Source organism: Oncorhynchus keta, chromosome 34, assembly GCF_023373465.1.
Source record: "Oncorhynchus keta strain PuntledgeMale-10-30-2019 chromosome 34, Oket_V2, whole genome shotgun sequence".
Classification (NCBI taxonomy): Eukaryota; Metazoa; Chordata; class Actinopteri; order Salmoniformes; family Salmonidae; genus Oncorhynchus; species Oncorhynchus keta.
Window position 1 is genome coordinate 73,273,174 of NC_068454.1, and position 25,888 is coordinate 73,299,061.

Below are 25,888 nucleotides of genomic sequence, written 5' to 3' on the forward strand. Positions count from 1 at the left end.
CAAATGACCTCTACCAGTGTCCACAGCCATGCTAGTGTGTGTGGATGGCACAGACAAGGGCATCAGTCTCTCAGGAGCAAATTGGTTCATTCATTCATATGTAAGGCGCCTGTCTTCCACAACAGTAGCTGGGCTCTGCTGGGCTGGGAGGGTACAGAGAGATGGCTAGCATTGTCTATTCAGTTTAGCCTGTTACATGTTAATATGCTACAGAGCAGACGTGACCTCACTGACTAACCTCACAGCATCTCTCATCATGTTGTCCTTTCTCTTCTCCTACCCTCTCTCCCTTTTTCCTCTCTCCCTGAGTCACTACCCAACCATAGCACAGGGTCGTGTGTGTGTGTGTGTGTGTGTGTGTGTGTGTGTGTGTGTGTGTGTGTGTGTGTGTGTGTGTGTGTGTGTGTGTGTGTGTGTGTGTGTGTGTGTGTGTGTGTGTGTGTGTGTGTGTGTGTGTGGTGTCTGAGTGTGTCTGTGTGTGTGTGTGTTCGTTCTAAGTGCTGGGGGTTGTTGGTCGGTCATGCTGGTGGCAGTCAGCATTACTCAGGGATGATTGGAGCGGGGGAGGAGGAGGAGGAGGAGAGGGTGACAGAAAGATAAAGGAGATGGAGGGATGGAAGGGAAGATGGAGAGTGTAGGACATGTTTGAAAGGGGGAGAGTGTAGGACATGTTTGAAAGGGGGAGAGTGTAGGACATGTTTGAAAGGGGGAGAGTGTAGGACATGTTTGAAAGGGGGAGTGTGCGCAACACACAAACAGGGTCATGTTGTTAAATGAAGATGAACGATAGAGCGTGTCCCGTGTATAAAAGGATAGATAGAGGGGATAAGGAGAGGGAGAGTGCTTAACGCCTAGCCAGCCATGAGGACAGGAAATGAGAAACAACCTGCTCACTCTGAAGTCCTCCTACAAAATGAATGGGTGTTGCACCATCGAAGAGGCTGGACCTCGTAAGATAAAACATGAAATGGACAGCACTCCAAAGGTTAAATGTACAACACATTTATAACAAATTATTCAGTGTTCTCCATTTCGTTTTTCCTGCATCATAAGGAAATCCCATAATATCTCTCTCTCTCTCTGCCATCGCCATCCAGGACACGATGACATCACCTCTGAGACAGGGAGAGAGCGTTTGCGTCGCCGCGGCAACTGCTCTCCTCTAGCTGTTGCCAGGCGCCAGTCTCCATGGAGATGGATGAGGATGGGGATTAAGAGTGAGGGGTTGAAAAGGGGGTATAGATGGAGGCTGGAGTAGGAGAGGGGGATTCTAACTACATAGCTATGTGTGTGTTTTGCCGCGTGTGGAGAAGGTCATCTGATGATGTCATTATGTATAATGGTAATGTTAATAAAGATTAGATTGAAGTAGAGGGGGAATTAGACTGCTCCTTATGATAATACACTGAGCTTTTGAACCACAGGAGCTTGACCCGCTCGGTTCGTGTGTGTGGGAGAGAGAGAGAGATGTGTTTGTGTGGGAGAGAGAGGCGTGTGTGTTTGTCTGTCTATGTGTGAGGGAGAGGTGTGTGTGTGTGTGTGTGTGTGTGTGTGTGTGTGTGTGTGTGTGTGTGTGTGTGTGTGTGTGTGTGTGTGTGTGTGTGTGTGTGTGTGTGTGTGTGTGTGTGTGTGTGTGTGAGAGGGAGAGGTGTGTGTGTGTGACTGGGTGTGTGTGTGACAGTAATAGGTAGTGTGTGATCTCTGTCTGAGGTATCTAATGGTGTATCCCCACATCCAAGAAGGGCATAACCATGCACACACACACATACACACACGCACGCACGCACACACACACACACACACACACACACGCACACACAAACACACACATCCCTCTCTCCCTATACTATAATCAGTCCTATGTAGTAATACAGGCTGTCACTGGGCCCATTCCTTAATCTTCATTCCCCATTCTCCATCCCTCCATCCGGTCTTCAGTCCCCCCATCTCTCCCACTCCCTAGCCTCCCAGCCCTTTAGCCCCCAGCCCCCATCCAGTCTCCAGTCCCCCCATCTCCCCCACTCCCTAGCCTCCCAGCCCTTTAGACCCCAGCCCCCCATCCGGTCTCCAGTCCCCCATCTCCCCCACTCCCTAGCCTCCAAGCCCTTCAGCTCCAGCCCCCCATCCGGTCTCCAGTCCCCCCATCTCCCCCACTCCCCAGCCCCCCATCTGGTCTCCAGTCCCCCATCTCCCCCACTCCCTAGCCTCCCAGCCCTTTAGCTCCCAGACCCCCATCTGGTCTCAATTCCCCCCACTCCCCAGCCCCCCATCCGGTCTTCAGTCCCCCCATCTCCCCCACTCCCTAGCCTCCCAGCCCTTTAGCCCCCAGCCCCCATCCGGCCTCCAGTCCCCCATCTCCCCCACTCCCTAGCTTCCCAGCCCTTTAGCCCCCAGCCCCCATCTGGTCTCCAGTCCCCCCATCTCCCCCACTCCCTAGCCTCCCAGCCCTTTAGCCCCCAGCCCCCCATCCGGTCTCCAGTCCCCCCATCTCCCCCACTCCCTAGTCTCCCAGCCTTTTAGCCCCCAGTCCCCCATCCGGTCTCCAGTCCCCCCATCTCCCCCACTCCCTAGCCTCCCAGCCCTTCAGCTCCAGCCCCCATCCGGTCTCCAGCCCCCCATCTCCCCTACTCCCCAGCCCTTCAGCCCCCATCCTGTCTCCAGCCCCCCATCTGCCCTACTCCCCAGCCCTTCAGCCCCCATCCTGTCTCCAGCCCCCCATCTCCCCCACTACCCAGCCCTTCAGCCCCCATCCAGTCTCCAGCCCCCCATCTCCCCACTCCCCAGCCCTTCAGCCCCCCAGCCCCCATCTGGTCTCCAGTCCCCCATCTCCCCACTACCCAGCCCTTCAGCCCCCATCCAGTCTCCAGCCCCCCATCTCCCCACTCCCCAGCCCTTCAGCCCCCAGCCCCCCATCTGGTCTCCAGTCCCCCATCTCCCCACTACCCAGCCCTTCAGCCCCCATCCAGTCTCCAGCCCCCATCTCCCTACTCCCCAGCCTAAGGGACACCCAACCCCCATCTGGTCTCCAGTCCCCCCATCTCCCCCACTACCCAGCCCTTCAGCCCCCCATCCAGCCTCCAGCCCCCCCATCTCCCCACTCCCCAGCCTAAGGGACACCCAACCCCCATCCAGTCTCCAGCCCCCCCCATCCAGTCTCCAGCCCCCCCATCTCCCCACTCCCCAGCCTAAGGGACACCCAACCCCTTCACAATAATAAAGCTTATGTGCTGTGTGACTGAACTAGTCCCTCTACTATAGTCTGTAAGCCTGTTAGGGCTTCTATCCAAGCTGTACTGCCAGCACACTAAACCTATAGTACATTAGCTTAGAGCAGAGTATCTTGGCCATATACCACAAACACCAAACCTGATCCATTCTGTAAGTGACTTTTGCCCCCAAGGTCTCATAGTCATTTCACACTGTTTACAGTATACGGCAGTAGGTAGCCCAGCGGTCAGAGCATTGGGCTCATAAGCGAAAGGTCGCTAGTTCAAATCCTTGAGCTGACAAGGTGAATAAACTAGTGATGTATCCTTGAGCAAGGCACTTAACCCCGATTTCTCCAGGGTTGATAATGGCAGACCCTGGCCAAGTGCCGGGGGAGTTGGGATAGGCAAAAAACACATTTCCAATTCACATACACTACCGGTCTCAACGTCAACAGTGAAGAGGTGACTCAGGGATGCTGGCCTTCTAGGCACAGTTCCTCTGTGTCTGTTTTCTTTTTATTGGCCAGTCTGAGATATGGCTTTTTCTTTGCAACTCTGCCGAGAAGGCCAACATCCCGGAGTCGCCTCTTCACTGTTGACGTTGAGACTGGTGTTTTGCGGGTACTATTTAATGAAGCTGCCATTTGAGGACTTGTGAGGTGTCTGTTTCTCAAACTAGACACTCTAATGTACTTGTCCTCTTGCTCAGTTGTGCACCGGGGCCTCCCACTCCTCTTTCTATTCTGGTTCGAGCCTGTTTCCGCTGTTCTGTGAAGGGAGTAGTACACAGCATTGTACGAGATCTTCAGTTTCTTGGTAATTTCTCATATGGAATCGCATTCATTTCTCAGAACAAGAATAAACTGACGAGTTCTTTGTTTCTGGCCATTTTGAGTCTGTAATCAAACCCACAAATGCTGATGCTCCAGATACTCAACAAGTCTAAAGAAGGCCAGTTTTATTGCTTCTTTAATCAGAACAACAGTTTTCAGCTATGCTAACATAATTGCAAAAGGGGTTTCTAATGATAAATTAGCGTATTAAAATGATAAACTTGGATTAACTAACACAACGTGCCATTGGTTGCTGATAATGGGCCTCTGTACGCCTATGTAGATATTCCATTAAAAATCTGCCTTTTCCAGCTACAATATTAAGTTACAACATTAACAATGTCTACACTGTTTCTGATCAATTTGATATTTTAATTGACAAAAAATGTGCTTTCAAAAACATGGACATTTCTAAGTGACCCCAAACGTTTGAACGGTAGTGTATGTGTATTAATACACACAAATATAAGCACCCACCTATTATTACTACTATAATCTCAGTACTGTTATTGTAACCAAACCAGATGTTCTGCCAGGGTATACTATGTTAGCCTGGAGCAGGTTACATTACTGCTGAATGCCACGCAGACAAGGCCTATTCAACTCCCTGTAGCTGCTGTAATCTTTAGAGTTTCTGCAGCTCTGATCATCACTGCTATGCATCACACAGTCAGTGAGTACACTATCAACTCCCTATCCAGACTCTATTTTCATCAAAGCCTTTGAGGTTTCTAGTTTTGCCTTACTCAATGCACATCAACCTGTAAGTGTCATTCAACTGTCTCCACTCCTACATTCCTCTCCCCGGTGCTGTTCTCTTATTAAAACTGGGACGCTCCCATTCCTGAGGGTGTGTGTGTGGCTATTATTCAGTTTGAAAGTGGTATCAGCACTCTAAACTGCAATCAAATCAAATCAAATGTATTTATATAGCCCTTCGTACATTAGCTGATATCTCAAAGTGCTGTACAGAAACCCAGCCTAAAACCCCAAACAGCAAGCAATGCAGGTGTTGAAGCACGTATAATTATCCCCAAGACACAGCACCCTGTGGAAAGACGTGGGAAAGTTGTGTGTGTGTGTGAGGGGTTGCTGTGTGTGTATGTGAATATGAGGGGTGTATGTGAGTAAGAGGGGTGTGTGTGTGTGTAGGAGTGTTGGGGGGTTTGTGTGTGTGTGTAGGAGCTGTGTGTGTGTAGGAGCAGTGTGTGTGAGGAGTGTGTGTGTGTAGGAGCAGTGTGTGTGTGTATGAGTTGTGTCTGAATGTGTAGGAACATTGTGTGAGGGAGCTGCGTGTGTAGGAACTTTGTGTGTGTGTGTGTGTGTGTGTGGGAGCAGTGTGTGTGTGTGTGTGTGTGTGTGTGGGGGAGCAGTGTGTGTGTGTATGTGTGTGGGAGCTGTGTGTGGGAGCTCTGTGTGTGTGTGTGTGTGTGTGTGTGTGTGTGTGTGTGTGTGTGTGTGTGTGTGTGTGTGTGTGTGTGTGTGTGTGTGTGTGTGTGTGTGTGTGTGTGTATGTAGGAGCTGTCTGTGTGTGTAAGAGTGGTGTGTGTGTGTAAGAGTGGTGTGTGTGTGTGTGTGTAAGAGTGGTGTGTGTGTGTGTAAGAGTGGTGTGTGTGTTGGAGCGGTAGGGGTTTATGCTTGCAGCGTGGGCTGCATGCTGCTAAAAATCAAATCAGCCACTAATATGGGGCGGCAGGGTAGCCTAGTGGTGAGAGCATTGGACTAGGTTGCAAGTTCAAATCCCCGAGCTGACAAGGTACAAATCTGTCGTTCTGCCCCTGAACAGGCAGTTAACCCACTGTTCAGTAGGCCGTCATTGAAAATAAGAATTTTTTCATAACTGACTTGCCTAGTTAAATAAAGGTAAAAAATATATATATATTGGTCAGTTTGTGCTGTAATCAGAAACACCGTCTGGCTGACTGGAGGAAGTAGTGTTTATCCTGAGGAGAATCATTACAGTGTTATAAGTGACTGACTAACACGAGCAGCTGTGTTATGTCTGACCTGTTTGGTCCTTTTCTACTCACCAACGCCTTACTAAATGTTTGTTTGGGTGTGGGTGTGTGTCACAGTGTGAAGAGCGAGGAGAGGAGACACACTAGCGCTGACAGGCTTCTGTCCGTCTCTACTCAAAAGTCTGCGTCACGGATTAGCATACACATTTATTTATTTATTTACTTAGCTCTTCTTCCCTCTCTCACTCACTATCTTTATTCCTTATTTATTCGTGGGAGTTTTAGGATAATTAGTTGGAGTCCAAGGGAACACAGTAATTGCGTCCTGGGGGAAAGGAGGATGGTGGGGGAGAAGAGGAGGACACAGTGTTTAGATAGAGGTCTGTTAGTTAGGTGGCAGACAGACAGACACACAGATGTGTCAGAGAATTCTGTAGGTTTAACAATCATTTGAGGAAGAAAAAGAGGTGGGAGAGAGAGAGGCAAGAGTGAGTGAGTGAGTGAGTGAGTGAGTGAGTGAGTGAGTGAGTGAGTGAGTGAGTGAGTAAGAGAACGAGGTGGGAGAGAGTCAGACACAGATGGATGCAGATGAAAGAGAGTGATGTGAGAGGGTATTGGCAAAATGATGAACAGATTGAAAGATAGGAGGACAGAGGGAGAAATGAAATGAGAAATAATATGAAGGTGATGAAAAAACCCTCTTCCTTGAGTGGGACTTTAGCACGACCAATCAATCATTGTATTAATCTCAATCCTTACCTCATCTTTCCATGATCTCTGACCCCCCTCTCCCTCTATCATGCCTTCCCTTCATCTGGCTATCTCTCTAACAAACGCCATCTCTCATCTGTTCCATATCCTTTTCTCTATCAGTATACCTTATTGGTCAATCCTTTCTGTCTGTCATTCTCTATCTCTATCAGTATACCTTATTGGTCAATCCTTTCTGTCTGTCATTCTCTATCTCTATCAGTATACCTTATTGGTCTATCCTTTCTGTCTGTCATTCTCTATCTCTATCAGTATACCTTATTGGTCAATCCTTTCTGTCTGTCATTCTCTATCTCTATCAGTATACCTTATTGGTCTATCCTTAGTGTCTGTCATTCTCTATCTCTATCAGTATACCTTATTGGTCAATCCTTTCTGTCTGTCATTCTCTATCTCTATCAGTATACCTTATTGGTCAATCCTTAGTGTCTGTCATGCTCTATCTCTATCAGTATACCTTATTGGTCTATCCTTTCTGTCTGTCATTCTCTATCTCTATCAGTATACCTTATTGGTCAATCCTTTCTGTCTGTCATTCTCTATCTCTATCAGTATACCTTATTGGTCTATCCTTAGTGTCTGTCATTCTCTATCTCTATCAGTATACCTTATTGGTCAATCCTTTCTGTCTGTCATTCTCTATCTCTATCAGTATACCTTATTGGTCTATCCTTTCTGTCTGTCATTCTCTATCTCTATCAGTATACCTTATTGGTCTATCCTTAGTGTCTGTCATTCTCTATCTCTATCAGTATACCTTATTGGTCAATCCTTAGTGTCTGTCATGCTCTATCTCTATCAGTATACCTTATTGGTATATCCTTAGTGTCTTTCATTCTCTATCTCTATCAGTATATCTTATTGGTCAATCCTTTCTGTCTGTCATTCTCTATCTCTATCAGTATACCTTATTGGTCTATCCTTTCTGTCTGTCATTCTCTATCTCTATCAGTATACCTTATTGGTCTATCCTTTCTGTCTGTCATTCTCTATCTCTATCAGTATACCTTATTGGGCTATCCTTAGTGTCTGTCATTCTCTATCTCTATCAGTATACCTTATTGGTCTATCCTTAGTGTCTGTCATGCTCTATCTCTATCAGTATACCTTATTGGTCTATCCTTAGTGTCTGTCATTCTCTATCTCTATCAGTATACCTTATTGGTCAATCCTTTCTGTCTGTCATTCTCTATCTCTATCAGTATACCTTATTGGTCTATCCTTTCTGTCTGTCATTCTCTATCTCTATCAGTATACCTTATTGGTCAATCCTTTCTGTCTGTCATTCTCTATCTCTATCAGTATACCTTATTGGTCAATCCTTTCTGTCTGTCATTCTCTATCTCTATCAGTATACCTTATTGGTCTATCCTTCGTGTCTGTCATTCTCTATATCTATCAGTGTACCTTATTTGTCAATCCTGAGTGTCTGTAATTCTCTATCCCTTTCACTGTCTGTCCTATCTGTGCTCTCATGTCACTGCAGAACACTGGATGGACTGTTCTGTACCCTACATTTATAAAGTGGAGCTGGACTGTTCTGTACCCTACATTTATAATGTGGAGCTGGACTGTTCTGTACCCTACATTTATAATGTGGAGCTGGACTGTTCTGTACCCTACATTTATAAAGTGGAGCTGGACTGTTCTGTACCTACATTTATAAAGTGGAGCTGGACTGTTCTGTACCCTACATTTATAAAGTGGAGCTGGACTGTTCTGTACCCTACATTTATAATGTGGAGCTGGACTGTTCTGTACCCTACATTTATAATGTGGAGTTGGACTGTTCTGTACCCTACATTTATAATGTGGAGCTGGACTGTTCTGTACCCTACATTTATAAAGTGGAGCTGGACTGTTCTGTACCTACATTTATAAAGTGGAGCTGGACTGTTCTGTACCCTACATTTATAAAGTGGAGCTGGACTGTTCTGTACCCTACATTTATAATGTGGAGCTGGACTGTTCTGTACCCTACATTTATAAAGTGGAGCTGGACTGTTCTGTACCTACATTTATAAAGTGGACCTGGACTGTTCTGTACCCTACGTTTATAATGTGGAGTTGGACTGTTCTGTACCCTACATTTATAATGTGGAGCTGGACTGTTCTGTACCCTACATTTATAATGTGGAGATGGACTGTTCTGTACCCTACCTTTATAATGTGGAGCTGGACTGTTCTGTACCCTACATGTATAAAGTGGAGCTGGACTTTTGTACCTACATTTATAAAGTGGAGCTGGACTGTTCTGTACCCTACATTTATAAAGTGGAGCTGGACTTTTGTACCTACATTTATAAAGTGGAGCTAGACTTTTGTACCTACATTTATAAAGTGGAGCTGGACTTTTGTACCCTACATTTATAAAGTGGAGCTGGACTGTTTTGTACCCTACATTTATAAAGTGGAGCTGGACTTTTGTACCTACATTTATAAAGTGGAGCTGGACTGTTCTGTACCCTACATTTATAAAGTGGAGCTGGACTGTTCTGTACCTACATTTATAAAGTGGAGCTGGACTGTTCTGTACCCTACATTTATAAAGTGGAGCTGGACTTTTGTACCTACATTTATAAAGTGGAGCTAGACTTTTGTACCTACATTTATAAAGTGGAGCTGGACTGTTCTGTGCCCTACATTTATAAAGTGGAGCTGGACTGTTCTGTACCTACATTTATAAAGTGGAGCTGGACTGTTCTGTACCCTACATTTATAAAGTGGAGCTGGACTTTTGTACCTACATTTATAAAGTGGAGCTAGACTTTTGTACCTACATTTATAAAGTGGAGCTGGACTGTTCTGTACCCTACATTTATAAAGTGGAGCTGGACTGTTCTGTACCCTACATTTATAAAGTGGAGCTGGACTTTTGTACCTACATTTATAAAGTGGAGCTGGACTGTTCTGTACCCTACATTTATAAAGTGGAGCTGGACTGTTCTGTACGTACATTTATAAAGTGGAGCTGGACTGTTCTGTACCCTACATTTATAAAGTGGAGCTGGACTTTTGTACCTACATTTATAAAGTGGAGCTGGACTGTTCTGTGCCCTACATTTATAAAGTGGAGCTGGACTGTTCTGTACCTACATTTATAAAGTGGAGCTGGACTTTTGTACCTACATTTATAAAGTGGAGCTGGACTGTTCTGTGCCCTACATTTATAAAGTGGAGCTGGACTGTTCTGTACCTACATTTATAAAGTGGAGCTGGACTGTTCTGTACCCTACATTTTTAAAGTGGAGCTGGACTTTTGTACCTACATTTATAAAGTGGAGCTAGACTTTTGTACCTACATTTATAAAGTGGAGCTGGACTGTTCTGTACCCTACATTGTTAGTTTGTGTGTGTGTGTGTGTGTGTGTGTGTGTGTGTGTGTGTGTGTGTGTGTGTGTGTGTGTGTGTGTGTGTGTGTGTGTGTGTGTGTGCGTGCGTGCGTGCGTGCGTGCGTGCGTGCGTGCGTGCGTGCGTGCGTGCGTGCGTGCGTGCGTGCGTGCGTGCGTGCGTGCGTGCGTGCGTGCGTGCGTGCGTGCGTGCGTGCGTGCGCGCGTGCGTGCGTGCGTGCGTGCGTGCGTGCGTGCGTGCGTGCGTGCGCGTGCGTGCGTGCGCGTGCGTGCGTGCGCGTGCGTGCGTGCGTGCGTGCGTGCGTGCGTGCGTGCGTGCGTGCGTGCCGATGAGGTCATTCACGTGCACGTCTTTAAAGGTTTTTTAATGATTTATCCTCTCATTTCATCTCAATCTCTGTCTTCAGTCTGTATAATTGTGTTATATCATGAGAACATGCTATACAGTAACCAGTCTGTCTCTCTCTCTTCTCCTTCCCCCTGTTTCTATTTTAAATCAATGAAATGGCCTAGCCCCTTCCTCTCTTTCCCTGTCCCCCTCTTCCTCTCTCTGTTGGTCCCAATCCCCGCCTCCCTCGCTCTCCGTGCCGAGGGTTTTGTCCGTTTTCATAAAGCTAGCTCTGTCTTACTCTCTCTAGCTTTTAAAATGTCAACTGGGAACCATAGAGGGAGACAGTGCTGGTTAGTGACGCACACACTGAGTCGTCGTCCCCTCGTCCCCCCACTCTCCTACACACCCACACATACTGTGTGTAATAACTGGATAGACATCCAATTTCTGCCTATTTGACATGCCACATGTGTCCTCTATGGTAATAAAGGACTGGACAATTCTGTTTTCGCTGCATACACAGTTATCTCTTCCGTGCTGCGGATTGATCTTAAATGCTTCTGGATAATATCACAACATAACAGACAGTTCTTTTTAGGAACAATTTCGGTCTGTAATTGATCGTTTATCTTCTGTTTGGCTGTGGGAGGATGTGGAGATGGGAAGTGACTTGGTGATATTGTTTATTCTGGCATGTCCTTTGTCAGTGGTGAAGCAAATGAGGAATGCTAATCGTGATTGTGGCAGAATTCACTTAACTAAAACCCCCATCCATCGCTTCTGTGTTTCATTAACCAGTTCAAATCTTTTCCAAAACGTCAAATCTTGATTAATTAAATTTCACAGTTACTTGAGGACATCTTCGCAGTCTGCTGTTTCTTAATTTCTGCTCTCAATGTGAAGAGCTTTGTCATTGACATCTGTAAATGAAAAGCGCTCTTCAAATGTAATTTATTATTATTATTATTATTATATTATTATTATGGAGATGATATGTAAATGTGTTAAGTCCATCTGCTGAGGAGGGAGAGGCTGGCTGTTTAGTAGCAGCTGTGTTCGTGGGGTTATAGAGAAATGAATGGACAGCTCTTTGTCTAAAGAAAGTCATTGAACAGCAGTCACAGGGAGTAAGAGTGAAGTGATAGAAAGGTGGGAAATAGCTTTACTGGGGAAATGGAGAGAAGAAGGAGGAGGAGAGAGGGGAAGATTGTTATTTATGGTGAGTGTTTTGAAATCAGCGGTTTGGAATCAGGTGGGACCAAGAGGGGGGGAATGGGAGAATGATGGGGTGAGTGGCAGACAGAGGTAGGACTGGGCCATATGGCCTAAAAATGTTTTGTTTTTCTTAATTGTGGGCGATTCATGATATATGTACAGTATATAGAGATTTTTTTTTAAATTGCCTCTAAACAGGGTTTGTTGTACAATTAAAGTCAAATACACTGCATTTCAAACAGTCAGCAATAATCTAATGAATTCAGGACTTCCTTCGCCGACAGAGAGGGACGCTTCACATCGCGTTCTTAGGAAACTATAGACTATTTAGTTTTTTTCTGTGTTATTTCTTACATTGTTACCCCAGGAAATATTAGGTTTTATTACATACAGTCGGGAGGAACTATTGGATATAAGAGCAACTTCAATTCACCAACATTACGACCAGGAATACGACTTTCCCGAAGCGGATCCTCTGTTTGGCCCACCACCCAGGACAATGGATCGGATCCCAGCCGGCGACCCAAAACAACGGCGCCGCAGAAGGGGCAGACGGAGCGGTCTTTTGGTCAGGCTCCGTAGACGGGCACATCGACAACCGCTCCCGAGCATACTACTCGCTAATGTCCAGTCTCTTGACAACAAGGTAGACGAAAACCGAGCCTTCCAGAGAGACATCAGAGATTGTATCGTTCTTTGTTTCACGGAAACATGGCTCACTCGGGATACGTTATCAGAGTCCGTACAGCCACCTGGTTTCTTCACGCATCGCGCCGACAGAAACAAACATCTCTTTGGTAAGAAGAAGGGCGGGGAGGTATGCCTTGTGATTAACGAGACGTGGTGTGATCATAACAACATACAGGAACTCAAGTCCTTTTGTTCACCTGACCTAGAATTCCGTACAATCAAATGCCGACCACATTATCTACCAAGAGAATTCTCTTTGATCATAATCACAGTCGTGTATATATCTCCCCCCCCAAGCAGACACATCGCCGGCCCTCAAATAACTTAATTTGACTCTATGTAAACTGGAAACCACATATCTTGAGGTTGCATTTATTGTAGCTGGGGATTTTTACAAGGCTGATCTGAAAACAAGGCTCCCTCTAATTTTATCAGCATATCAAATGCACGACCCAGGTTGACAAAACCCTGGATCATTGTTATTCTAACTTCCGCAATGCAATAAAGCCCCCCCACCCTCCTTTCGGAAAATCTGACCACGACTCCATTTTGTTGCTCCCAGCCTATAGATAGAAATTAAACAGGAAGTGCCCGTGCTCGGATTCCACGCTTCAAGATTGCTTCGATCACGTGGACTGGGATATGTTCCGCATAGCGTAAAATAACAACATTGATGAATATAATGATTCGGTGAGCAAGTTTATTAGCAAGTGCATCGGTAATGTTGTATCCATCTATTAAAACATTCCCCAACCAGAAACCGTGGATTGATGGCAGCATTCGCCCAAAACTGAAACCACTGCGTTTAACCAGGGCAAGGTGTCCGGAAACATGACAGAATACAAACAGTGTAGCTATTCCCTCCGCAAGACAATCAAACAAGCTAAGTGTATGTATAGAGACAAAGTAGAATCGCAATTCAACAGCTCAGACACAAGAGGTATGTGGCAGGGTCTACTGTCAATCACGGACTACAAAAGGAAAACCAGCCCCGTTGCGTACAACGATGTCTTGCTCCCAGACAAACTAATATTATTATTATTTTCTCACTTTGAGGACAATACAGTGCCACTCACATGGCCCGCTACCAAAACCTGTGGACTCTCCTTCACTGCAGCCAATGTGAGTAAAACATTTAAACATGTTAACCATTGCAAGGCTGTCGGACCAGATGGCATCCCCAGCCGTGTCCTCAGAGCATGCGCAGACCAGCTGGCTGGTGTGTTTACGGACATATTCAATCAATCCTTATCCCAGTCTACTGTTCCCACATGCTTCAAGAGGGCCACCATTGTTCCTGTTCCCAAGAAAGCTAAGGTAACTGAGCTAAATGTCTATCGGCCCGTAGCACTCACTTCCGTCATCATGTAGTGCCTTGAGAGACAAGTCAAGGACCATATCACCTCCACCCTACCTGACACCCTAGACCCACTCCAATTTGCTTACCGCCCCAATAGGTCCACAGACGACGCAATCACACGGCACACTGCCCTAACCCACCTGGACAAGAGGAATACCTATGTAAGAATGCTGTTCATCAACTACAGCTCAGCATTTTACACCATAGTACCATCCAAACTCGTCATTAAGCTCAAGACCCTGGGTCTCGACCCCGCCCTGTGCAACTGGGTCCTGGACTTCCTGACGGGCCGCCCCCAGGTGGTCAGGGTAGGAAACAACATCTTCACTGTGCTGTTCCTCAAGACAAGGGTGCGTTCTCAGCCCTCTCCTGTACTCCCTGTTCACCCATGACTGCGTGGCCATTCACGCCTCCAACTCAATCATCAAGTTTACAGAGACACTACAGTGCCTTAGAGATCATTTTTATTCTCTATTTTGGTTAGGTCAGGGTGTGACTAGGGTGGGTACTCAAGTTTTTGCATTTCTATGTAGGCCTGGTATAGTGCCCAATCAGAGGCAGCTGTGTATCGTTGTCTCTGATTGGGGATCATATTTAGGCAGCCTTTTTTCCACCTGTTTTGTGTGGGATCTTGTTTTTGCGTAGCTGCCTGTGAGCAGGCCAGAACTTCACGTTTCTTCTGTATTGTTTTTTTTGAGTTTCATATTTATTAATCATGTGGAACTATAAGTACGCTGCGCCTTGGTCCACTCATTCAGATGATCGTGACATACAGTGGTAGGCTTGATTACCAACAACGACGATACGGCCTACAGGGAGGGGGTGAGGGCCCTCGGAGTGTGGTGTCAGGAAAAAAAACTCACACTCAATGTCAACAAGACAAAGGGGATGATCGTGGACTTCAGGAAACAGCAGAGGGAGCAGCCCCCTATCCAGATCGATGGGACAGTAGTGGAGAAGGTGGAGAGTTAAGTTCCTCGGTGTACATATCACGGACAAACTGATATGATCCATCCACACAGACAGCGTGGTGAAGAAGGTGCAGCAGCGCCTCTTCAACCTCAGGAGGCTGAAGAAATTTGGCTTGTCACCAAAAACACTCAAACTTTTACAGATGCACAATCGAGAGCATCCTGTCGGGCTGTATCACCGCCTGGTACGGCAACTGCTCCGCTCACAACCGTAAGGCTCTTCAGAGGGTAGTGAGGTCTGCACAACGTATCACCGGGGGCAAACTACCTGCCCTTCAGGACACCTACACCACCCGATGTCACAGGAAGGCCAAAAAGATCATCAAGGACAACAACCACCCGAGCCACTGCCTGTTCACCCCGCTATCATCCAGAAGGCGAGGTCAGTACAGGTGCATCAACGCTGGGACCGAGAGACAGAAGCTGTTTTTCAATCTCAAGGCCAAGTTCAAGTTAAACAGCCATCACTAACATTGAGTGGCTGCTGCCAACATACTGACTCATTTCTAGCCACTTTAATAATAAAAAAATGTATGTAATAAATGTATCACTAGCCATTTTAAACAATGCCACTTTATATAATGTTTTCATACCCTACATTACTCATCTCATATGTATATACTGTACTCTATATCATCTACTGCATCTTGCCTATGCCGTTCAGCCATCGCTCATTCATATATTTTTATGTACATATTCTTATTCATTCCTTTACAATTGTGTGTATAAGGTAGTTGTTGTGAAATTGTTAGGTTAGATTATTTGTTAGATATTACTGCATGGTCGGAACTAGAAGCACAAGCATTTCGCTACACTCGCATTAACATCTGCTAACCATGTGTATGTGACAAATATAATTTGATTTGATTATACCTAGTTTAAAGATAAGCCTTCCACAACCATAAGATCCACTAATTAATATTTTTTGCAATAATCACTGATCTGGCTTTCAAGTTTGTCTATGAAAATCCCCTTTTTGATACAAACATAACCAGAACCATGCATAATGCCAATTCACTAATAATGACTAAGTTCTTGTAGCAGGCATTATAGAAATTGAACACAGGTCTCATAAACAATCTGTCAAGCACAATCCCACGTACTATTGAGTAGCCAGTTAATCTTTATATTTCAAGTTTATCCAACTTGGATCCATCTGCTAACTAACAAGGTAGAACAGTTGACGCGTTATGAACACACCTTTCTGTCCATCTCCAACTGGTTGAACAGCCTATCCACTTTGTTCAGAGGTTGAAATCACATGGCCTACCATATTTCTCCGAATGAGAACGAGTTGCCAATTCCTTATATAATTGAGTTTTATGCTTATTGAGTTGTATGCTTATTTATGCATTTATAAAATATGGACTAGACAACTAGTATAACAGTCTTTGGCTAACATGCTGCAAGTGTTATGTTCATTGATAGTCCTGTTTCAGTAGAGTCTGCTCTAAATGACATAGTTAGAAAGGTTAACTCCTATATTACAGTGAAACAATGTCTCAATGTGTTTGTCTCCTTGTGACGCATTCTGTTGGACCAAACCTCAAATGCAAATAGTGAGTTGAAACCGCTTGTCAGGGGAAGAAGTGATCTCTCATCTTTGTTGTTGTGAGTAGCGGGGGGGGGGTGAGACTTGATATGAGGGGGAGGGGCTGGGCGTGTGGGGGAGGGGCTTGATGTTCATGTGTAAATGGAAAGATGCACAGTCTCAGCAGAAGAAGCAAAGGAGATGAGACCAAAAAGACAACATGATGAGAACAAGAGTGAGAGAGGAAAAGAGGGAGGGAGGGGTTGATAGGAGGGGGGATTGGAAGTCTAGCTGGGGGGTGAACAGCCTGAAGCCAGGGGGTGAGAATGGGTGAGAACAGTTGAGGACTGAAGAGAAAGCATGCTGGACAGGGTCACACCAGTCCCTCTGTTGTCAAAGTCAAATGCCGCTGGTCGCTCTGACAACATGCAAATGAGATGCAGATGAGCGGAACCTTGGGAGGAGGGCTGGTTGTCAGGGTGACGTTGTCATGGCGACCCCCAGTGATGCGAAACGGAAGAACACAAGTGGAGGGGGGGGGGAGTGGAGAGCGAGGGAGATGGAAAGAGTGATATTAGAAAAAGGGATGAAGGAGGACGAGCGATTGGACGATGGGGATGGTGAATGATATAATAGACCATAGGCTTACCCTACATTATTCATCTCATATGCATACGTATATACTGTACTCTATATCATCGACTGCATCCTTATGTAATACATGTATCACTAGCCACTTTAACTATGCCACTTTGTTTACATACTCATCTCATATGTATATACTGTACTCGATACCATCTACTGTATCTTGCCTATGCTGCTCTGTACCATCACTCATTCATATATCCTTATGTACATATTCTTTATCCCCTTACACTGTGTATAAGACAGTAGTTTTGGAATTGTTAGTTAGATTACTTGTTGGTTATTACTGCATTGTCGGAACTAGAAGCACAAGCATTTCGCTACACTCGCATTAACATCTGCAGAGAGAGAGAGGGATGTTTGGGGAGGACGGAGTGGTGATAGAGAGAGAGAGGGATGTTTGGGGAGGACGGAGTGGTAATAGAGAGCGAGAGGGATGTTTGGGGAGGACGGAGTGGTGATGGAGAGAGAGAGAGGGATGCTTGGGGGAGGACGGAGTGGTGATAGAGAGAGAGAGAGATGCTTGGGGGAGGACGGAGGGGTGATAGAGAGAGAGAGAGATGCTTGGGGGAGGACGGAGTGGTGATAGAGAGAGAGAGAGGGAGAGAGAGAGATGCTTGGGGGAGGACGGAGTGGTGATAGAGAGAGAAATAGAGAGAGGGATTTTTGGGGAGGATGGAGTGGTGATAAAGAGAGAGAGGGATGTTTGGGGAGGACAGAGTGGTAATAGAGAGAGAGAGAGAGAGAGAGAGAGAGAGAGAGGGATGTTTGGGGAGGACGGCGTGGTGATAAAGAGAGAGAGGGATGTTTGGGGGAGGGCGGAGTGGTGATAAAGAGAGAGAGAGAGAGAGGGATGCTTGGGGGAGGACAGAGTGGTGATAGAGAGAGAGGGATGTTTGGGGAGGACGGAGTGGTGATAGAGAGAGAGAGGGATGTTTGGGGAAGGGCGGAGTGGTGATAGAGAGAGAAAGAGAGAGAGCGATGTTTGGGGAGGACGGAGTGTTGATAGAGAGAGAAAGAGAGAGGGATTTTGGGGGGAGGATGGAGTGGTGATAGAGAGAGAAAGAGAGAGGGATGTTTGGGGGAGGATGGAGTGGTGATATAGAGAGAAAGAGAGGTGGATGTTTGGGGGAGGATGGAGTGGTGATATAGAGAGAAAGAGAGGGGGATGTTTGGGGGAGGATGGAGTGGTGATAGAGAGAGAGGGATGTTTGGGGGAGGATGTAGTGGTGATAGAGAGAGAAAGAGAGGGATTTTTGGGGAGGATGGAGTGGTGATAAAGAGAGAGAGGGATGTTTGGGGGAGGACGGAGTGGAGAAAGAGAGAGAGGGATGTTTGGGGGAGGATGTAGTGGTGATAGAGAGAGAAAGAGAGGGATTTTTGGGGAGGACGGAGTGGTGATAGAGAGAGAGGGATGTTTGGGGAGGATGGAGTGGTGATAGAGAGAGAAAGAGAGAGAGGGATTTTTGGGGAGGATGGAGTGGTGATAGAGAGAGAAAGAGAGAGTGATTTTGGGGGGAGGATGGAGTGGTGAAAGAGAAAGAGAGAGAGGGATGTTTGGGGGAGGAGGGAGTGGTGATAGAGAGAGAGGGATGTTTTGGGGAGGATGGGGTGGTGATAAAGAGAGAGAGGGATGTTTGGGGGAGGATGGAGTGGAGAAAGAGAGAGAGGGATGTTTGGGGGAGGATGTTTTGGTGATAGAGAGAGAAAGAGAGGGATTTTTGGGGAGGACGGAGTGGTGATAGAGAGGGATGTTTGGGGAGGATGGAGTGGTGATAGAGAGAGAAAGAGAGAGAGGGATTTTTGGGGAGGATGGAGTGGTGATAGAGAGTGATTTTGGGGGGAGGATGGAGTGGTGATAGAAAGAGAGAGAGGGATGTTTGGGGGAGGAGGGAGTGGTGATAGAGAGAGAAAGAGAGCGAGGGATGTTTGGGGGAGGAGGGAATGGTGATAGAGAGAGAGGGATGTTTTGGGGAGGATGGAGTGGTGATAAAGAGAGAGAGAGGGATGCTTGGGGGAGGACAGAGTGGTGATAGAGAGAGAGGGATGTTTGGGGAGGACGGAGTGGTGATAGAGAGAGGGAAGTTTGGGGAAGGGCGGAGTGGTGATAGAGAGAGAGGGATGTTTGGGGAGGACGGAGTGTTGATAGAGAGAGAAAGAGAGAGGGATTTTGGGGGAGGATGGAGTGGTGATAAAGAGAGAGGGATGTTTGGGGGAGGATGGAGTGGTGATATAGAGAGAAAGAGAGGTGGATGTTTGGGGGAGGATGGAGTGGTGATATAGAGAGAAAGAGAGGGGGAGGATGGAGTGGTGATAGAGAGAGAGGGATGTTTGGGGGAGGACGGAGTGGTGATAGAGAGAGAAAGAGAGAGGGATGTTTGTGGGAGGAGGGAGTGGTGATAGAGAGAGAGGGATGATTTGGGGAGGACGGAGTGGTGATAGAGAGAGAGGGATGTTTGGGGGAGGACGGAGTGGTGATATAGAGAGAAAGAGAGAGAGGGATGTTTGGGGGAGGAGGGAGTGGTGATAGAGAGAGGGATGTTTGGGGGAGGAGGGAGTGGTGATAGAGAGAGAAAGAGAGAGAGGGATGTTTGGGGGAGGAGGGAGTGGTGATAGAGAGAGAGGGATGATTTGGGGAGGACGGAGTGGTGATAGAGAGAGAGGGATGTTTGGGGGAGGACGGAGTGGTGATAGAGAGAGAGGGATGTTTGGGGGAGGATGGAGTGGTGTTAGAAAGAGAGGGGGATGTTTGGGGGAGGATGGAGTGGTGATAGAGAGAGAGGGATATTTGGGGGAGGACGGAGTGGTGATATAGAGAGAAAGCGAGAGAGGGTTGTTTGGGGGAGGAGGGAGTGGTGATAAAGAGAGAGAGGGATGTTTGGGGGAGGAGGGAGTGGTGATAGAGAGAGAGGGATGTTTGGGGGAGGACGGAGTGGTGATAGAGAGAGAAAGAGAGAGAGGGATGTTTGGGGGAGGATGGAGTGGTGATAGAAAGAGAGGGGGATGTTTGGGGGAGGATGGAGTGGTGATAGAGAGAGAGGGATATTTGGGGGAGGATGGAGTGGTGATATAGAGAGAAAGCGAGAGAGGGTTGTTTGGGGGAGGAGGGAGTGGTGATAAAGAGAGAGAGGGATGTTTGGGGGAGGAGGGAGTGGTGATAGAGAGAGAAAGAGAGAGAGGGATGTTTGGGGGAAGAGGGAGTGGTGATAGAGAGAGAGGGATGTTTTGGGGAGGATGGAGTGGTGATAAAGAGAGAGAGGGATGTTTGGGGGAGGACGGAGTGGTGATAGAGAGAGAAAGAGAGAGAGGGATGTTTGGGGGAGGCTGTAGTGGTGATAGAGAGAGAAGGAGAGGGATTTTTGGGGAGGACGGAGTGGTGATAGAGAGAGAAAGAGAGAGTGATTTTGGGGGAGGATGGAGTGGTGATAGAAAGAGAAAGAGAGAGAGGGATGTTTGGGGGAGGAGGGAGTGGTGATAGAGAGAGAAAGAGAGCGAGGGATGTTTGGGGGAGGAGGGAATGGTGATAGAGAGAGAGGGATGTTTTGGGGGAGGATGGAGTGGTGATAGAAAGAGAGAGAGGGATGTTTGGGGGAGGAGGGAGTGGTGATAGAGAGAGAAAGAGAGCGAGGGATGTTTGGGGGAGGAGGGAATGGTGATAGAGAGAGAGGGATGTTTTGGGGAGGATGGAGTGGTGATAGAGAGAGAAAGAGAGAGAGGGATGTTTGGGGGAGGACGGCGTGATGAAAGAGAGAGAGGGATGTTTGGGGGAGGAGGGAGTGGTGATAGAGAGATTTTGGGGGAGGACAGAGTGGTGATAAAGAGAGAGAGGGATGTTTGGGGGAGGATGGAGTGGTGATAAAGAGAGAGAGGGATGTTTGGGGGAGGAGGGAGTGGTGATAGAGAGAGAAAGAGAGCGAGGGATGTTTGGGGGAGGAGGGAATGGTGATAGAGAGAGAGGGATGTTTTGGGGAGGATGGAGTGGTGATAGAGAGAGAGGGATGTTTGGGGGAGGACGGAGTGGTGATAGAGAGAGAAAGAGAGAGAGGGATGTTTTGGGGAGGATGGAGTGGTGAGAAAGAGAGAGAGGGATGTTTGGGGGAGGACGGAGTGGTGATATAGAGAGAAAGAGAGAGAGGGATGTTTGGGGGAGGACGGAGTGGTGATAGAGAGAGAAAGAGAGAGAGGGATGTTTGGGGAGGATGGAGAGGTGATAAAGAGAGAGAGGGATGTTTGGGGAGGTTGGAGAGGTGATAAAGAGAGAGAGGGATGTTTGGGGAGGTTGGAGAGGTGATAAAGAGAGAGAGGGATGTTTGGGGGAGGATGGTGTGGTGATATAGAGAGAGAGGGATGTTTGGGGGAGGATGGAGTGGTGATAGAGAGAGAGAGGGATGTTTGGGGGAGGATGGAGTGGGGATATAGCGAGAGAGGGATGTTTGGGGGAGGATGGAGTGGTGATAAAGAGAGAGAGGGATGTTTGGGGAGGATGGAGTGGTGATATAGAGAGAGAGGGATGTTTGGGGAGGAAGGAGTGGTGATAAAGAGAGAGAGGGATGTTTGGGGGAGGATGGAGTGGTGATATAGAGAGAGAGAGGATGTTTGGGGGAGGACGGAGTGGTGATAGAGAGAGAAAGAGAGAGAGGGATGTTTGGGGGAGGACGGAGTGGTGATAAAGAGAGAGAGGGATGTTTGGGGGAGGATGGAGAGGTGATAAAGAGAGAGAGGGATGTTTGGGGGAGGATGGAGTGGTGATATAGAGAGAGAGGGATGTTTGGGGAGGACGGAGTGGTGATAGAGAGAGAAAGAGAGAGAGGGATGTTTGGGGGGAGGACGGAGTGGTGATAAAGAGAGAGAGGATGTTTGGGGGAGGATGGAGAGGTGATAAAGAGAGAGAGGATGTTTGGGGAGGTTGGAGAGGTGATAAAGAGACAGAGGGGTGTTTGGGGGAGGATGGAGAGGTGATAAAGAGAGAGAGGGATGTTTGGGGGAGGATGGTGTGGTGATATAGAGAGAGAGGATGTTTGGGGGAGGATGGAGTGGTGATAGAGAGAGAGAGGGATGTTTGGGGGAGGATGGAGTGGGGATATAGCGAGAGAGGGATGTTTGGGGGAGGATGGAGTGGTGATAAAGAGAGAGAGGGATGTTTGGGGGAGGATGGAGTGGTGATATAGAGAGAGAGGGATGTTTGGGGAGGAAGGAGTGGTGATATAGAGAGAGAGGGATGTTTGGGGAGGAAGGAGTAGGGATATAGGGAGAGAGGGATGTTTGGGGGAGGATGGAGTGGTGATAAAGAGAGAGAGGGATGTTTGGGGGAGGGCGGAGTGGTGATAAAGAGAGAGAGGGATGTTTGGGGGAGGATGGAGTGGGGATATAGAGAGAGGGATGTTTGCCACCTTTCCAACTGTAAGTACTGTTATTGTGAAGTGAAAACGTCTAGGAGCAACAGCAGCTTTGGGATCACCAAGTGCTGAAGCACGTTGTGTGTAAAAATCGTCTGTCCTCGGTTGCAACACTCACTACCGAGTTCCAAACTGCCTCTGGAAGCAACATCAGCATAAGAACTGTTCATTGGGAGCTTAATGAAATGGCTTTCCATGGCCGAGCAGCCACACACAAGCCTCGGCTGGAATGGTGTAAAGCTCCTCGCTATTGGACCCTGGAGTAGTGGAAATGCGTTCTCTGGAGTGATGAATCACATTTTACCATCTGGTGAATAAACCCAGATGATTCTGGGTTTAGCAGATGCCAGGAGAGTGCTACCTGCCAAAATGCATAGTGTCAACTTTAAAGTTTGATGGAGGAGGAATAATGATCTGGGGCTGTTTTTCATAGTTCGGGCTAGGCCCCTTAGTTCCAGTGAAGGGAAATCTTAACGCTACAGCACACAATGACATTCTAGATGATTCTGTGCATCCAACTTTGTGGCAACAGTTTGGGGAAGGCCCTTTCCTGTTTCAGCATGACAATGCTGCCATGCACAAAGCAAGGTCCATACAGAAATGGTTTGTCGAAATTTGTGTGGAAGAACTTAACTGGCCTGCACAGAGCCCTGACCTAAGTGTAATTTGTGCGTGTGTGTGTGTGTGTGTGTGTGTGTGTGTGTGTGTGTGTGTGTGTGTGTGTGTGTGTGTGTGTGTGTGTGTGTGTGTGTGTGTGTGTGTGTGTGTGTGTGTGTGTGTGCGTGTGCGTGCGTGTGTGTGTGTGTGTGTGTGGAGATCAGCCCCCTTCATCAAAAAAGCTCCTCTCTGTCCTTCACCCCTCTATTCTCCTCCATTTAGCATCCTCCTCTCCTTTGGAGCTCCATGACCTTCCGTCATCCCTTTCTCCATCTTTCACACCAGCTTTATTCCCCTTCTCATTCTGTGAGTGAGTAGAGGCGGGATGGGATAACAGGAGGAGGAGATGAGTGAGGGAGGGAGGGAGGGAGAACAAACAGGAAGATAAGGAAGGGGAGAGTAGACAGAAGGGAGAAGAAGATGGATAGTGAGAGATGACGAAGGAGAGGAAAGAGAAGCAGAGGGGGAGAGATGAGAAAGATAAACACAGAGTTAGAGTGAAAAGAAGAAACTGAACAGGAGGAAGTGCTGTGCGGGGCTGTAGATGGGGTAAAGAGAGTGATGAGGTAGGAGAGGAGAGTGATGAGATAGGGGAGCAGTGGTGCTGTAGATGAGGTAAAGAGAGTGATGAGATAGGGGAGCAGTGGTGCTGTGCAGGTCTGTAGATGGGGTAAAGAGAGTGATGAGGTAGGAGAGGAGAGTGATGAGATAGGGGAGCAGTGGTGCTGTAGATGGGGTAAAGAGAGTTATGAGATAGGGAGGAGAGTGATGAGATAGGGGAGGAGAGTGATGAGATAGGAGAGGAGAGTGATGAGATAGGGGAGCTGTGGTGCTGTGCGGGGCTGTAGATGGGGTAAAGAGAGTGATGAGATAGGAGAGGAGAGTGATGAGATAGGGGAGCAGTGGTGCTGTGCGGGGCTGTAGATGGGGTAAAGAGAGTGATGAGGTTGGAGAGGAGAGTGATGAGATAGGGGAGCAGTGGTGCTGTAGATGGGGTAAAGAGAGTGATGAGATAGGGGACGAGAGTGATGAGATAGGGGAGGAGAGTGATGAGATAGGAGAGGAGAGTGATGAGATAGGGGAGCTGTGGTGCTGTGCGGGTCTGTAGATGGGGTAAAGAGAGTGATGAGGTAGGAGAGGAGAGTGATGAGATAGGGGAGCAGTGGTGCTGTGCGGGGCTGTAGATGGAGTAAAGAGAGTGATGAGATAGGAGAGGAGAGTGATGAGATAGGGGAGCAGTGGTGCTGTAGATGGGGTAAAGAGAGTGATGAGATAGGGGAGGAGAGTGATGAGATAGGAGAGGAGAGTGATGAGATAGGGGAGCTGTGGTGCTGTGCGGGTCTGTAGATGGGGTAAAGAGAGTGATGAGGTAGGAGAGGAGAGTGATGAGATAGGGGAGCAGTGGTGCTGTGCGGGGCTGTAGATGGGGTAAAGAGAGTTATGAGGTAGGAGAGGAGAGTGGTGAGATAGGGGAGCAGTGGTGCTGTAGATGGGGCAAAGAGAGTGATGAGATAGGAGAGGAGAGTGATGAGATAGGGGAGCAGTGGTGCTGTAGATGGGGTAAAGAGAGTGATGAGATAGGAGAGGAGAGTGATGAGATAGGGGAGCAGTGGTGCTGTAGATGGGGTAAAGAGAGTGATGAGGTAGGGGAGCAGTGGTACTGTGCGGGGCTGTAGATGGGGTAAAGAGAGTGATGAGATAGGAGAGGAGAGTGATGAGATAGGGGAGCAGTGGTGCTGTAGATGGGGTAAAGAGAGTGATGAGATAGGGAAGCAGTGGTACTGTGCGGGGCTGTAGATGGGGTAAAGAGAGTGATGAGGTAGGAGAGGAGAGTGATGAGATAGGGGAGCAGTGGTGCTGTGCGGGGCTGTAGATGGGGTAAAGAGAGTTATGAGGTAGGAGAGGAGAGTGATGAGATAGGGGAGCAGTGGTGCTGTAGATGGGGTAAAGAGAGTGATGAGATAGGGAGCAGTGGTGCTGTGCGGGGCTGTAGATGGGGTAAAGAGAGTTATGAGGTAGGAGAGGAGAGTGATGAGATAGGGGAGCAGTGGTGCTGTAGATGGGGTAAAGAGAGTGATGAGATAGGAGAGGAGAGTGATGAGATAGTGGAGCAGTGGTGCTGTGCGGGGCTGTAGATGGGGTAAAGAGAGTGATGAGGTAGGAGAGGAGAGTGATGAGATAGGGGAGCAGTGGTGCTGTAGATGGGGTAAAGAGAGTGATGAGATAGGAGAGGAGAGTGATGAGATAGGGGAGCAGTGGTGCTGTAGATGGGGTAAAGAGAGTGATGAGGTAGGGGAGCAGTGGTACTGTGCGGGGCTGTAGATGGGGTAAAGAGAGTGATGAGATAGAAGAGTGATGAGATAGGGGAGCAGTGGTGCTGTAGATGGGGTAAAGAGAGTGATGAGGTAGGAGAGGAGAGTGATGAGATAGGGGAGCAGTGGTGCTGTGCGGGGCTGTAGATGGGGTAAAGAGAGTTATGAGGTAGGAGAGGAGAGTGATGAGATAGGGGAGCAGTGGTGCTGTAGATGGGGTAAAGAGAGTGATGAGGTAGGAGAGGAGAGTGATGAGATAGGGGAGCAGTGGTGCTGTGCGGGGCTGTAGATGGGGTAAAGAGAGTGATGAGGTAGGAGAGGAGAGTGATGAGATAGGGGAGCAGTGGTGCTGTAGATGGGGTAAAGAGAGTGATGAGATAGGGGAGCAGTGGTGCTGTGCGGGGGCTGTAGATGGGGTAAAGAGAGTGATGAGATAGGAGAGGAGAGTGATGAGATAGGGGAGCAGTGGTGCTGTAGATGGGGTAAAGAGAGTGATGAGATAGGAGAGGAGAGTGATGAGATAGGGGAGCAGTGGTGCTGTAGATGGGGTAAAGAGAGTGATGAGGTAGGAGAGGAGAGTGATGAGATAGGGGAGCAGTGGTGCTGTGTGGGTCTGTAGATGGGGTAAAGAGAGTGATGAGGTAGGAGAGGAGAGTGAT

General features: G+C 47.7%; 1 protein-coding gene and 1 long non-coding RNA gene across 3 annotated transcripts in view; one reads left to right on the forward strand and one right to left on the reverse strand.

Annotated features, from left to right (window-relative positions):
* cadm4 (cell adhesion molecule 4) overlaps window positions 1-25,888 on the forward strand; it is a 229,897-nt gene that overhangs the window by 110,726 nt on the left and 93,283 nt on the right. The gene's annotated exons all lie outside the window — the stretch shown is intronic.
* Window positions 6,482-7,922, reverse strand: LOC127915217 (uncharacterized). Its single transcript, XR_008090592.1, has 3 exons — window positions 7,879-7,922; window positions 7,679-7,778; window positions 6,482-7,178 (listed from the first exon to the last, which is right to left on the reverse strand). It is a non-coding gene; the product is annotated as an uncharacterized LOC127915217 (long non-coding RNA).